This window comes from Martes martes (assembly GCF_963455335.1).
Source record: "Martes martes genome assembly, chromosome: 12".
NCBI lineage: Eukaryota > Metazoa > Chordata > Mammalia > Carnivora > Mustelidae > Martes > Martes martes.
The window spans coordinates 28,608,233-28,623,067 of NC_137900.1; positions in this window are offsets into that span (position 1 = coordinate 28,608,233).

Below are 14,835 nucleotides of genomic sequence, written 5' to 3' on the forward strand. Positions count from 1 at the left end.
ACTCATCCTCGGCCCTCTGGCTTGCCCCTAAGAGCACTTTGACTATGACCATGCTATGACCACTATAGCAAGCAGGCTCAGGGCAATCAGAGGTCATTTCCTCAACTATGGTAACATAGATGGAATCTTTTGTCATGGCCCTTGTCAAAGTGTTAAAACACTTACACATGCCTGGTGTATTTGACTTCTCTTCTAAGGAACATACCATTTAACTCATAATGATGGAAGCTTGGTAATGCAAGGACCTTTTATGCAAATGATATGTGACAGGTCCTGATTCTCAGACTTCCTGGTTTCAGTGCTTCTTCACATTCTTAAAATTATTAAGGCTCCCAAAGTGTTTTTGCTTATGTGGGTAATAATATCTATCAATGGTAGCTATGTTAGAAATTAAAACTGAGAATGTCTTGTCTTAATTTACTTTAAAAATAACAGCAGGGGACACCGGGTGGCTCAGTGGGTTAACCATCTGATGCTTGGTTTCAGCTCAGGTCATGATCTCAGGGTCCTGAGACTGAGCCCCACATTAAGCTCCACACTCAGCAGGGAGTTGATTGTCTCCCTCTGCACCTTCCCCTGCTCCCTCACTCTCTCTCTAAAATAAATAAATCTTTAAAAATAACAGCAAAATATTATGTGTTAATATAAAAATCACACTCTTATGAACAATAAGAGTATTTTTCAAAGGAAAACAAATATGAGTGAGAAGGATAGCATTGTTTTTACTGTAAATCTCACTCCTATTGGCTCAATAGCAGATAGCTGGACTCTCATTTCTGTTTCTGTATGTGATTTGCTGGAAAACTCCACTATATTCTGGTAACAGAACGATGAGAGGGAAGAAGATAGGTAGTATTTGACCATATTGATAAAAGTAGATTTGACCTAGGATATCCCCTGAACTCCTAGAGGGCACTTTGAGAACTCTTGGAGAACTGCTTTTGTAAGAGAAAGGCACTATGAGTCTCACCCAGTCAATGCAAAAGCAGTTAAAGCCAGGAAGTATGGTGGGCGGGGCATTAAGAGGAACTCCGCTAATCCTAAGAACCTGCATTGAGATTTAGAGAGTAGCAGGAAAAATAGAGCTTAACCACTTCATGGTTTAACCTTTGGAGTTTACAAAGACAGATTTCAAACACTGGAGCTAGGGAGGCACTTAGAGATGGCATGAGAAACCCTTCATTCTGGAAATCATCCTGCTTCAATAACAAGAAAAGCACTGGGGGCAGCCAGCCAACACCTGGGATGTAGCCTGAGCATAGAGTGATTGGTCCCCAGAAACAAGAGGAGGAATGAAGTGTGTCCCTCCTCCCCCAAAAGACTTTCCTTTTTTAAAAATTTTTTTAAATTTTTATTGCTGATTTATTCTCTTCAGCAGTACTGGGCTTCATCCAGGGAATATATGTTCTGCTAGCCACTTAACAAACTCAAGCTGTGGTTTAGGGTTGATAAATAATTATGTTAATTAACAGGTTGGAGGAAAAATATGATGTTATTCCTGTGGAATGCTCTGGGAAGCTGGAAACATTTAACTGCAAAAAAAAAAAAAAAAAAACCAACATGTGGCGAAATAACCAATAATTTGCTGAAAAAACCCACATCTGGTTTGCTGGCTCAAAGCAGGGGTTAATAGTTGTTTGAGGGCAGCCAGTGGTGGAGAGGGGTCCCAGGATAAACAGCCAAGGCTTCACGGCAGGAAATATGCTTGTTCATGTAGCACAAGCATTTACGTTGGCTTCTAACCAGGATGAAACGTAAAAGGAATTGCTCAGGGTGCCTCTTTCTTTCTTCTCTTTACAACATACAGTTCAAGACTATCTTGCTTCTATTCGTATACTTGAAGATGTAAAGAGTGAGCAATAGTCCATGAGAATAATAATTAAAAATGTATTTCCTCCAAATTTCCAAAGGGATGCAGCAAATGCATCACAGCAGTGAAAAATAGGAAAGTGAACTTGCATTATACATGCATCATTGTTTATTATCACAACAGATAGGCTGATTTGATAAATACTGATCAAGTATCCTCCTCACGCAAGACACAGATACGAGCATTATAACTAATCCACAGGTGAGTATTCTGTGGTCCCAGATCTCAAGGAGGAAAGAGCTCAGTAGAGAAACTAAGACAAATATACAATATGTGTGTAGTTACAAATCCCAGTGCCATATGCGTCATCAGAGAGAAAGAAGTAAAGTGCCACACGAGGCTCAGAGGAAGGAAATTTCATGTAGGATTGGACGAGGCCGTGAAGGTCTCCTATCAACAGCGGTGTTTCAGCTGAAGCAGGAATGAGGACTCGATTTCCCACAGATGTTAATAAAGGAAGAAGGGCATTGAAATGGTGCAAACCAGTACCTCCATTGCATCGAAGGTGGAGGCAGGGAAGCAGGGGACCGTGAGTAAACCCATTTGGCTAAAATGGAGGTTTGTTGGGGCGCCTGGGTGGCTCAGGGTTAAAGCCTCTGCCTTCCGCTCAGGTCATAATCTCAGGGTCCTGGGATCAAGCCCCACATCCGGCTCTCTGCTCAGCAGGGAGCCTGCTTCCCCCTCTTTCTCTGCCTGCCCCTCTGCCTACTTGTGATCTCTCTGTCAAATAAATAAATAAAATCTTTAAAAAAAATAAAAAATAAAAAATAAAATAAAATGGAGGTTTGTTGTAAGGAGTTGGGCGGGGGGAAGGGGCAGTTAAGCAGAGAAAAGCCATAACTGGAGATAGCCATGGGAATACTGACCTAGCGGCAGCACTCTATATGACGAAGTAGAACCAAGCAAATCTAAGGACCAAGATAAGCTCACAGAGATAGTCTTATGATGGTCCAGGAAATTCTTACAGAGGCACGGTAGGTTGACCGGATACCCCAGCTATCACGTAACATGATGACTGATGGGACAGGAGGGCCAAGGTAGGAGGGAGTTGGAGATATTTTTCTGGACTCCATGTGCAGAGACTAAGAGAACGTGTTTGAATTTCTAGGCCACTAAGAAGGTATATCAATCAAGTCATTACAGTTAGGATATAGAGACCAGAACCACAAAGAAAGGTGAAGAAAGGTGATACATTTAAGGGGTCAAGAGAAGGAAGAGCAGTCATTGCAAGGAAAGAATGAGAAGTAGCATCCTTGTGTCCATGAGGCCTTCTTCCAATCCCCTCAGCATTGCAGCGAGAGGTCTCTGGGATATCCAGGTCTGATCATGGCAGCTGCCTGCCATGCGGACACTAAAGGCTTTTCATTGGCTGCCAGTTGCTCTCAGGATAACATCAATTCTCAACATGGTCCTCAAAGCCCTGGAAGTTCCGGTCCCCACCTACCTCTCTAACACCACCTTCTTCCTCGACTCTGTGTTTCAGACACTCTCACCCTCTTTCCACCCCTTGGGCCTGCCATGTCCCCTTTTGCCACAGGGTCTTTGCCCTGACTGAGAACCTTGTCTTTCATCTTTTTGCTTAAGTGCCTTCTGCATATCATTCTCAATGCAAGGGCCACTCCTTAGGGAAGCTCTTTATATTTCTCTAATTGAATGAATCCAATCCTCTCCTTATATCCTCTTGTAGCACTTTATATCTTTCTTTTCCAGAACTTATCACAGTTGCAATTGTATATCTTTTTATAAAATCATTTCATTCATATCAAATCTCCCAAGAAGCTATAGATTCCTAAGGACAGGGCTGTTGCATCCTTTATTCCCCACACAGTTCCTCCTTCTTAGCAGGCTCTAAGTGGATAGTTGTCTGGTGGCTACATGCTAAAGTATGATATGGAAATGCTCCCACCTGCACGATCTCACTATGCTCTTCATAACATATCTATGAAGTGGATTCTATAACCCAACTTCTATAAGAACGAAAACCTTAAATTGTCCTGCATCACACTCAATGTCAAGCAAAGTTGGTTACAACGTTGTGGCCCTGACCGTGTCACAGATCACCCTCAGGAACAGAATCCAGGTCACGGAATCCAACAGAATCCAACTCACACTGTGGGGTTTTTTAAAAATAGGTTCAATCAGGGAAAGCTTCCGGGAAGAGAGAGGCAAGATGGTGCAAGATGATTTGAAGAAGTCATGCAGGTTGTCTAGAGGGAAGCCAGAAAAACACAGTGAGGACTGAGAAGGCTATAGGCACCTTGAAGGAAGAATCCTCCCCAGAAAGAATGAAAAGATAAAACAGAGTCACATTTCATGAACAAGGAAACCGGAACTCTCTTCTAAGACAATCCATGAAAAATGAAAATGGCAAAGTTATAGTCATGAAAAAGAGAAAAAATAGAATTAGAGGCATTATTTTTACTCATCAAACTGGGAACATTTTTAAAAATAGGGATGCTTGGGGCACTTGGGTGGCTCAGTGGGTTAAGCCTCTGCCTTCAGCTCAGGTCATGATCTCAGGGTCCTGGGATCGAGCCCCGCATCGGGCTCTCTGCTCAGCAGGGAGCCTGCTTCCCCCTCTCTCTCTGCCTGCCTCTCTGCCTACTTGTGCTCTCTCTCTGTCAAATAAATAAATAAAAACTTTAAATAGACAAATAATAAATAAAATAAAAATAAGGATGCTTGATATTGCATTATTATTTATCTTCTGACGTGTGTAAGGGCCAAACAAACATTACAGAGTATAAGGGCCACTGTCCAGACTGCTTGGTGGCCTCCGTGGTGGTGGTTAATGAACATGGTGGGTGTTCCGAAAGAGGGAAAAAGTATCAATTCTCTCCCTTACTTGGCAGGTTCTTCTGAGGAAGTCAGCATGAAAAACCATCTGCTGTACAAAATGCTGTTACAGAACGTGAAACAAGAAATGGATGACATGCTCTCTGGGTGGCAAAAAGGCCTCTTAGTTTTAAAAGCAAGAGAAACATAAAGGTATGCTGTCTGTACAAATAACAGTCCCAGATGACAGATACTGCCCTTAAAATAAAATAAACCAGTGGGAGCTTCTAATTTTAAATAAAAATTAAAGAGCATGGTTATAATTCACTGATGGAATCTTCTGATATTCTAATCAAAATATCTGTAAAGATGAATCCAATAAAAGAGGAAAACGTCTCACATTGAAACAGATACTGGCCACCAACCTGGGGAAGATTACTCTTACTTCCAGAACTGTGGACTTCTTTGGGACTCATGCTTGGCCCCCTGAAACAGACTACCGCTGTCACTTGAAAAGAGAAACCGAGACACCAGGTGTTCCTTATTGTCAGCCCTTTGGTTGGAGGAAGAGAGCTTCAAGCAACTGGAAAACTCCCTCTGTTGCAGGAGTAACAATTTCTTAAAAGATTTTATTTATTTATTTGAGAGAGACCTCAAGCACAAGGGGAGTGGGGGAGCGGAGGGAGAGAGGAGCAGACTCCCCACTGAGCAGGAAGCCCCACGCAGGACTCAATCCCAGGACCCCAGGGATCATGTCCCACGTGAAGGCAGATGCTTAACCAGATTAGCCACCCAGGCGCCCCAGAAGTGTCTTTTTTTTTTTTTTTTTTTAGATGCCTTCTCTCCTCATCCGGTTATATCTGCCTTTCTCATCAATCTAAGTGCAATTCCTAAGCCCGAAAAAGCCTGGCATAAAGGTGCTATGATACAGCGCCTCCTGGGAGCTGTGGGCCCACTAAGTAAAACACCATAGAAACAGACTAAATCACAGGACATGCTGAGGAAGGGAGCTTCATTGGGCGCTTGGGCATTCCCACTTGTCAGAGAGCAGGCAGAGAAGAGAGAGAACTCAGTTTGGCAGAACCTACCTGAGTGGCATGTGGGCTGGGCCAGGAGCTGTAGGCTGGAGAATATTCCCTTTAACCTGAGAATGGACAGTTAGTGGAAGCCATGCAGCTCAGTCCCTCACTGACAACGCCTAGGCCCAGACCACCTTCCCTTCATCCTAAGTAGGAAATGGGCCCAATGGAGACGTAACAAAATATCACAAAGCAAAGGAACTAGAAGGTCTTACAGTAGACCTCAGAAGAGCCAACATGTCCAAGTCTGGTGACTAGAATAAAATAAGGTATGATTTTTGTTTATAATATTGGCAATGAGTTTTAATAAAATATTTAAAGGTGGTGAGGTTTTTAGAAGAGACCATGACAAAGACATTCTCATGCACCATCAATGGAAGTATAAATTGCCAGAAACTTCCAGGAAATGATCCAGGCTTACCAGCCTTCATCATCACCACAATCTTGCCTGAACAACCAGATGGCCTAAAATGGAAGGACGCTTAAATATTTTATAAACATGGCTGCAAAGTAGTTCACTATAAGAATGTGCTTTGATTTATTTGATGACATGGGGAAATCCTTATGATATAACTTAACATTAAAAAAGCAGAATACAAACCTTTTTACCTCCAATCTAACAAAAATTTTTAAAAACAAACCAAAATCAAGCATAACATTAAAAAAATTGGAAAGAATGTGGGGGAAAAATGGAAGAACTCCACCTAAGTGTTAACAGTGGTTACAACTTAACATATATTGGATTTAGGATTATCTGCAAAGCATGGTTTGATATATTTTTGTAATAAAATACTTAGGTTGATAAAGACCCACAGAGTGTGGACTTATAGAGTCAGCCAAAGGGGACAGCTAGCAACGTAGAGGGACGTAGAGGAGATGTGTATATCTAACAGTCACACCAGCCCAGCAACAAAACTATTAGAAATTAAAGCATGTCAGAGGCAGCTTTCTTTTCCCCCTAACCAAGTCCCTAGAAACATTTAAAAATGCTGAGGACTGAGGAGGCAAACTCATGCTTGACAGACAACTAACAAATCAGAAGTGTAACAGTTTTACGAACAGACATTTTATAGGAAAATGATCGCATTCCAAATGGTATTATGGACCCAAGCTCTGAAGTGGGGGAAAGCTATCATAACAGAAACACTTTATGGACTTATAAAAGAACCAGTGGCATCTATGTTAGCAAAGCAGATGAGATGAAAAAGCCCTGGAGTTGGACTCAGAGACTTTTCCAAGTCTTCTTGGACAAGTCATTTACCTCTCTAGGATCATGGTCCTCAACTACAAAATGGGAATAAGATTGCTCAGCTCCCCTCACAGAATTATTATAAATAATAAAAGTCAAAAGACACGTGCACACAGTTCTCTGCAAAAAAGTCACACTGCATTATGTTCACAGTGACAACCTTGGCACAGATGTATCTCATGACCCTACACTTTCTCCTAGTAATTGCACTAGACGTATGCATCTCTAAAATGAGGAATTTGAAAGATGATTCTTTTTTCCAGGTGAGATGATTTTCTAAAAAACTTGACTAGAATATGCTTTACTTAGAATGCTGGTATTGCCATTTTTTCCTTTGTGAGAACACTCAAAATACTTTTCATATTTGGACTTGGTAGTTGAAACATACTTTCCAAAGGTAATAGCCAACTGTGGAAATATGAAGTATAAAATGTTAAAATCAACATATCTGGGAATGTATTTGGTCAGCGTCATGGGGAAGGAGAACTTCATTTTCCTGAAATGGTCTGTCATGGATGTGCATACTTGCACATGGTGTGTGTGTGTGCGCGCGTGCGTGTGTGTGCGTGTGCGCATGCATACATGTGTGCCCACTGGTGTGCGTGTGCATATTATGGCAAAGAGCAGGGAGAATAATTCAGAAAGTGGTGGCAATGACACCCAGATTCATATGCCCTCCTTCTGATCCCTACAGGATCAGGCCAAGTTTTGTAGAAGTGGTCGACCATGAGTGCTTAGATTTATTTATAGGAGGAGAAAAAAACATGTAAGGCAACAAATAATTGGTTCAAGCTGCACAAAATACAAGCTGCATGTGGATAAGGAAATAATATGCTCAAAATATACGTCACATTTGTGGCAGAGAAAAATAACAGATCTACCAAGAGGAAACTAGTAAAAGTTCATCCCTAAAATCCAGAGAATTCTATTGAGCCATTTCCACATATGAAGAGGAGCTATATTTAGATAATGAAAGATATACATGAGCTAATGCAGAGTGAAAAAAGAAGTTGATATATATTTATATATATAGTATAATGCAACTTTTATAACTATATTCTATTACATGTTATGCAATGTATGTGCTGCCTAGAAAAAACCTGAGAGGATGTACCTTAAAACCCAAATTAGGATGTTTTAACGTGTTAAAACTTTTTCGGGAGGTGGATGTTTTAACTATTTTGCTGTAATTGTTGGAATATTTTTAACAGTTTGAATATATTATTTTAACAACCATAAACACATAAAACTTTTTTTTATATTTGAGAGAACTAGCAAATGTATTGCCACCAAAAATTGCTCAGACCTCAATCTGAGGAAGGGATTAAGAATTCGAAGTGGTTACTCAGAATAAGAAGGGATTAGCAATTAACCTCATCCCTGCCCATCATGAGTTCAGGTAATGTGTTGGTATCCCCACCTCCCACCCCAAACTTTAACTATAGAAGGTTTTAGAGTTTAAGAAGGAAACAGCAAACCAGCCTATCTGCTCAAAAAGACAGCTTCAGATCACTCGTATCCCAAATATTAAATAGGCACCATCAATCAACACACGCTCTTTCCCCCCTGGGCTTTCCTGCCTAGCTGGTATAATATCAGTACTGATGGCCTTGACAACACTTTTTAAAGCCACAGATAAAGGTAAAGCTTGAGTGGAAAGCCAAGTCATTATTTCTGCAGAATTAAGATCACTGTGGGTAAGGATATTGAGCCAACTAAAGTTGATTTATAGGAGGTTTAAATCGGGACCTCTAAAAGAAAGAACTAGTTTGACAAATCCATTACACCTCCTACATGAAGTAAACAAAGATTTCATGTCAGAATAGTATTAACTATGATGTTTGGTGAATAGAATGAAACCTTTTCCTCCTCATAATCCTTCCTTTGAGATAGACAGCAACCACAGAGACCTATTATGGAATTAAAATTAATTCATATTTTTTCGTTTTTGTATGTAGCCAACAATTCTTCTAAAATCCCCCTGGGCAGTCAGGCATTACTCTCTAAAACATAGTCAGCAAAGTAAGGAAGTGTTATGAATTCTAAGACGCATCCTCTTTTCTACCACGATTTCTCTTTATACCTGAGTTTTGGCGACTCATGAAGAAGCTTCATTGGAAACACAGGTTTGTATGGTTGGAGCTAATAGTGGCTTATAGAATGGCAGGCGTGTAGCTAGAACGATGCAATAGGAAAAAAGCTTCTTTTTTGCTTTCTGGACAGAAATGGGAAATGGGAGACTGAGATCTGGCGTTGGATGCTTCTTGGTGAAAAGCCACATTATTGTTATCGTCAGTCTAACCAAAAAATTAGTACTGTTCAAGTCCTCCCGGGCTTTAAAAAAATATCTGAGTATGTTTACTCTTCGTCTGTGATGAAGCTATTTAGTTTTGAGGAGAGTGTGTGTTAAAGGAAGCTAAATAGACCCCGGGCTCTTAGCTGTGCGATCAGGGGAACCTGGAAAAGGTGGAGGGTCATGGCTAGAGACAGTTATGCTCCATTTGTTTTCAAAATTGCCCAGAATGTTAGGAACCCTCAAGATTTATGGAAGGTGGCCACAAGTTTTGGAAACTAAATCTCCCCATTTATTAATGGCTCCTGGTAGCCCCAACCCCATTTCTTTCATAGTTAAGCTGTGTTCTTTTTCACCTTTTGGAAATGCATCTTTACAGGACAGCCAGATGGATGGATCCAGCAAAGCCTGGCTACTATGGATTGCCAAAGCGTTTCACAATAAGAAAGAGGTTTCTCTCTGAGGGCTTCTATATTTGGGTTCCACATTAGGGACCCCTGGGTCTTTGAAGCTGCTACTTGTACTTTACATCTCCATGGGGACCACTCTATAGGGTGTTGGCAAGGTCCTTGGGATGGAGACCTCCTCTTCCTGGACCTTGTACTTCTTCTGGTCAGCCCACAGTACTGGACCAGACTGGATTGAATAGGGTCCTCTAGAAATCATTATCTACCTGGGCCTGTAAGATGTGACATTATTTGGAAATAGGATCTTTGCAGTCGTGATTAGTTAAGAATGAGGTTATGCTGGGTCAGGATGACCCCTAATCCAGTGACTGGTGTCCATATCAGGAGGTCATGTGGAGACACAGACATACAGAGGGGAATGACTTGTGAAGAAGATGGCAGAGATGGGAGTGAGAAGGGAGTACTGTATCTACTCGCCATGGGATGCCAACGGTTGCTGGCAAACAACAGAAGCTAGAGGAGAGGCATGGAACCGATTCTCCCTCAGAGCTTCCAGGAAAAACTAACCCTTCCCACCGCTTTCTTTCAGACTTCTAGTCTCCAGAACTGTGAGAGAATAAACTTCTGTTGCCTTACACACATACACACACACATACACACGTTTGTGATTCTTCATTACAGCAGCCCTGGGAAATTAATACATGAATAGCTGGGGAGGATGTTCTTAAGAAATTCGTAAGAATAAGATAAACCCCTTCAAAGACGGGTACGTGAGGTTTTCAAGTTAGGCTTTAGGAAATATTTTTCAGTCTCCCTTTAACATGCAAGACTCTTTTTATTTGGAGGTGATAATCTGGAGAAATAAATGGATTCCTTCGTTCCTGGTCAAGGTCAGATATTTTTATGTTGTTCCTCAAATAGGAACTTCAAAATGAAAGGGATTGTCAGAAAATAACTTCTCTATTCCCTGCTGTAAACAAGATGACCCAATGTTCCATAGCATTAACACCTTTGGAAAAGAACATTTCTTCTGGGCGCCCCTTGGGATAAAAAAGTGTTTGTGAATTTTAATGCACACCATTTTATCACAAAAGCTATTAAAAGAAAGATGGAAAACATTCCACAAAACCCAAAAATTACTATGGTCTTACTTCCTTGAAATTTACTGTGTTGTAGAGTACACCACAAGTCAAAAAGCTCAAAAAACCATGAATCCACAGAAATATTCAGTGTGACCATTAAAAGCTATTGCTTAAACTTAAAATACAGTTTATCTCTATAAACCACTATGTTCCTTCTATTTAGGCACTAATGCCGGGGCTAGTGATAAGTGAGCTCATGTTTCTAGCATAGCAACTGACAGTTCACATATACATATACAAATACATATGTGGACATACACAAATATGTATACAAAAGTACATATACATACACAGATGTGAGGACACCGATATCTGTATAGCAAGATAACCACTGACTGCTTACATACATCTGTGTTCCCAACTACACTGAATACTGAAAAACTTCATGCTATAAAACACCCAGAAATTCTATATAGAATAGAAAAAGAAATACCTAAAAAATGTGTACGTGATTATATGCCTAAATAAAATAAAGGACCAAAAATGAAGAGTAAGATGAAAATACATGTGGCAAGTGGGACCTAGTACCATGGATACTCCTAGAACAAAGTAAGGTCTTGGTTGCAATGTCTTTCAAGACCAGGAGTCAAGGATTTGGAACTGCCTGAGTCAAACACTCAGAACTGAGACACTGGCATGTAGCTGGGACTCAACGAACCATACTCTCAGGGAAGGGGGGAGGGAAAAAAGTGAGCAAACCAGAAAAAAGGAAACATCTGTCTCCTCTTCCACTCTTGTTCAGGAGAAGAAGTCTTTTATGAGAATTTTTATACCACCACCAAGTCCAAGAAACTCTGAACCAGAAAATGAACCTGAAAAGGGGTCATCCTGGGTACGGGCCAGGAGACCCACAATTTAGAACACACAAGATCCCCACAAAATAGGAACTTAATCCAAACATAAGAAGAAACACAGGCAGAATAGACAAGAATCACACCATCAGAAAACATCAGATTCGGATTCCTCAGATTTTCAGGTTTCGGAAATTATTAGAAACCAACTAAAAACGTGTTTAAAGTAACTAAAGTGAAACGATGGAATAAATATAAGAAAACAAGCAGATTGAATACAATTGTGCAATCCAACCTGAAATCAAATCAGGTGGAACTTATTGAAAGAAATGTAGAGTCTTTGACATTGAAAGGTCGGTGGACACAATAGCCAAACTGTGGAAAGAACCTAGATGTCCATCAACAGATGAATGGATAAAGAAGATGTGGTATATATACACAATGGAATACTATGCAGCCATCAAAAGAAATGAAATCTTGCCATTTGCGACGACGTGGATGGAACTAGAGGGTATCATGCTTAGCGAAATAAGTCAATCGGAGAAAGACAACTATCATATGATCTCTTTGATATGAGGAAGTGGAGATGCAATGAGGGGGGGTTGGGGGGAGGTAGGAAAAGAAAAAATGAAAAGATGGGATTGGGAGGGAGACAAACCATAAAAGACTCAATCTCAAGAAACAGACTGAGGGTTGCTGGGGGGAGGGGGGACGGGAGAGGGTGGTGGGGAAATGGACATTGGGGAGGGTATGGGCTATGATGAGTGCTGTGAAATGTGTAAACCTGACGATTCACAGACCTGTACCCCTGGGGATAAAAATACATTATATGTTTATTAAAATAAAAAAAATTAAAAAAAAAAGAAAGGTCGGTGGACAACAAACGAATGGATAAACAAATTGTGTTAACGTTCATGCAGTGGAACACTATTCAGGAAGGAAAAAGAAAAACCTACTGATATGTGCTACAACATAAATGGAACTCAAAAGCATTTTACTAAGTAAAGGAAACCAAACATAAAGGCCACATACTATATGATTCTATTTACCCACAAGAGGCAATCTGTAGAGGTATTTAGATTAATGATTTCCTAGGATTAACTGTAAATGGTCATGAGCAATTTCATGGGGAGATAGAAATGTTCTAAAACTGGATTATGATGATGGTTGCACAACTAGGTAAATTCGCTAAAAGTCATTGACCTATAAAATCTTCAAAATGGTTGAAGTTAAGTATGTAAATTATATGTACACATTACAGCATAATAAAGTTGTTTAAAAAACTGTGGAAAGTTTGGATTAGACAGTGTCAAAATTGGAATATAGATGCAAAGAAATTACACAAAGTACAGAAAAGAAAGGGATGGAAAATATGATGGAGACAAAGAAAGTTGGGCAGAAGTATGAGAAGGTCTAACCAATATCTAGTCAAAGTTCCAGAAAAAGAGGCAATTGAGAAACAAAGAAAAAGAGGTGAAAATATTTTCAAAGAAATGAAGCCTGAGAATCATCTAGTACTGATGAAAGGCGTGAATCACAAGTTAAGTAAATAAAGAAACCTACACATTGATACATTGAGGTAAAGCTACAGAATCCCTGGCAAAGAGTTCTTAAAAGCGGTGAGAGAAGACTTTTCTAGAAGTTAAGGAGAGGAAGCAATTTCTGTCATGGAAGATGTCACCAAAAAAAAGGATTTAACCTGAGCCAGGAAAGAAGGTTAAGAGAGAATTAAGGAACGGTTAAGGTTAAGGAATGAATGAAAGGAAGGGAGGACATTCTGATTACAGGTGTAGGAAGGAAATCCTAAGGGAAGATATGGTGGCAAGGCTTTAGCTCCATAAAAAGGATGGTCTTGCTGAAGCAAAGAATAGTGTAGGAAAATGGCAGAAGACAAGTATAGGGAGGCATGGTCAAGCTAGATCAGAGCGCACACTGAAAAGCTCTCTAAGGACTCAGACCTAGCGACGCACCACAAGTAAACACAATTCTCTGGTTGACTCCTAACAGCTCCCCTTTCTCATCGAGGAGACCCTTGTTTCATAGCAACCAGAGAAATACTATGACTCTGAAACTGGAAAGGCAACTTTCTGAAAATCATCATGCATTTCCCACTGGAACCTCATGGAGTCCTGAAGTCCAAGTTCAACCAGAACCTGGCAAACACGGGAGGCTCCAGGTTGCTGCTGGGACACACCCGTGCTCATCAGGTGGACGAGGGGGACTGCCTCAGTGTTCATGGTATATTTTCTTTAAGCTCCTATTAATTTAACAGGCCTGGGAAAAGGGTGAGTCATAAATGTGGAAAAATATTTTGGCTGCAGCTTTGGTGAAAGGTGAAATGCATTAACCTTGCAATGAGTCATCATCACCTCAGGCAGCTTAAAAGAAGAAGAAGAAGGGGGGGAAAAAAAAACCACCCTTAACCACCATGGTTTCAGATCTCTGGGAGTGTGTCTGACAGAGTGTCAGGGATTGGTAACTTCTCATCTGGTGTAGGTACAGCCTGGTGTGAGATTAGTTTCTCCAGAAGAAGGTCTAAAATGCCCTTCCTCCCAAAGCTCAGCGGGAGCCAGGGGCAGCCCACCTGCTTCCGTGGGGCCAACTTCACTCTAGACATATTTTAAAAATTGGGCATAGCCAATTAAATTCTAAAAAAATTACATTAGTAATAAAATTATGTGGAATTTATTTCTCTGAACTGTGACTGCCAGATCGTTCTAAGTACACCCTAACAGCTCATTAGGTTGAAATACGAACAAAATTAACCATTCCTCCCTTACAGAGTTTAAGAAAAAGAATCTTAAATCCTTTCCCTGATTAGAAAAAGCGAATCCTGCCTGAATATCATGTGCAGGCATCTTTTTATTATCAAATATTTACAAAGGGAACTCATGGCCTCTGATTAACCAGTGGATGTCGGAAAAGGTTTGAAGGCCTCTCAAGCTGTATCAGTAAATAAATAGCTGCTTACTTAATCAAGATTAGGAAAGAGCAGCGCATCTGCTATAAGGCAACCAGCAAGAAGTACTCCCAGACCTGGGTTTAAGTGGGACACTTAATACCGTGTGACCTTGGCCAAATTACTTAGCCTCACCAGACCTTGGCTTTCTCATAAGTAAAATAAGGGGATAACATCTACTGTAGGGTGGGTGTGAGCACACACTAAGATGAGAGATAGAGCATTCCTTGAGTACACTGTGCGCATTGATTCTTCTCTCTTCCGTACGTG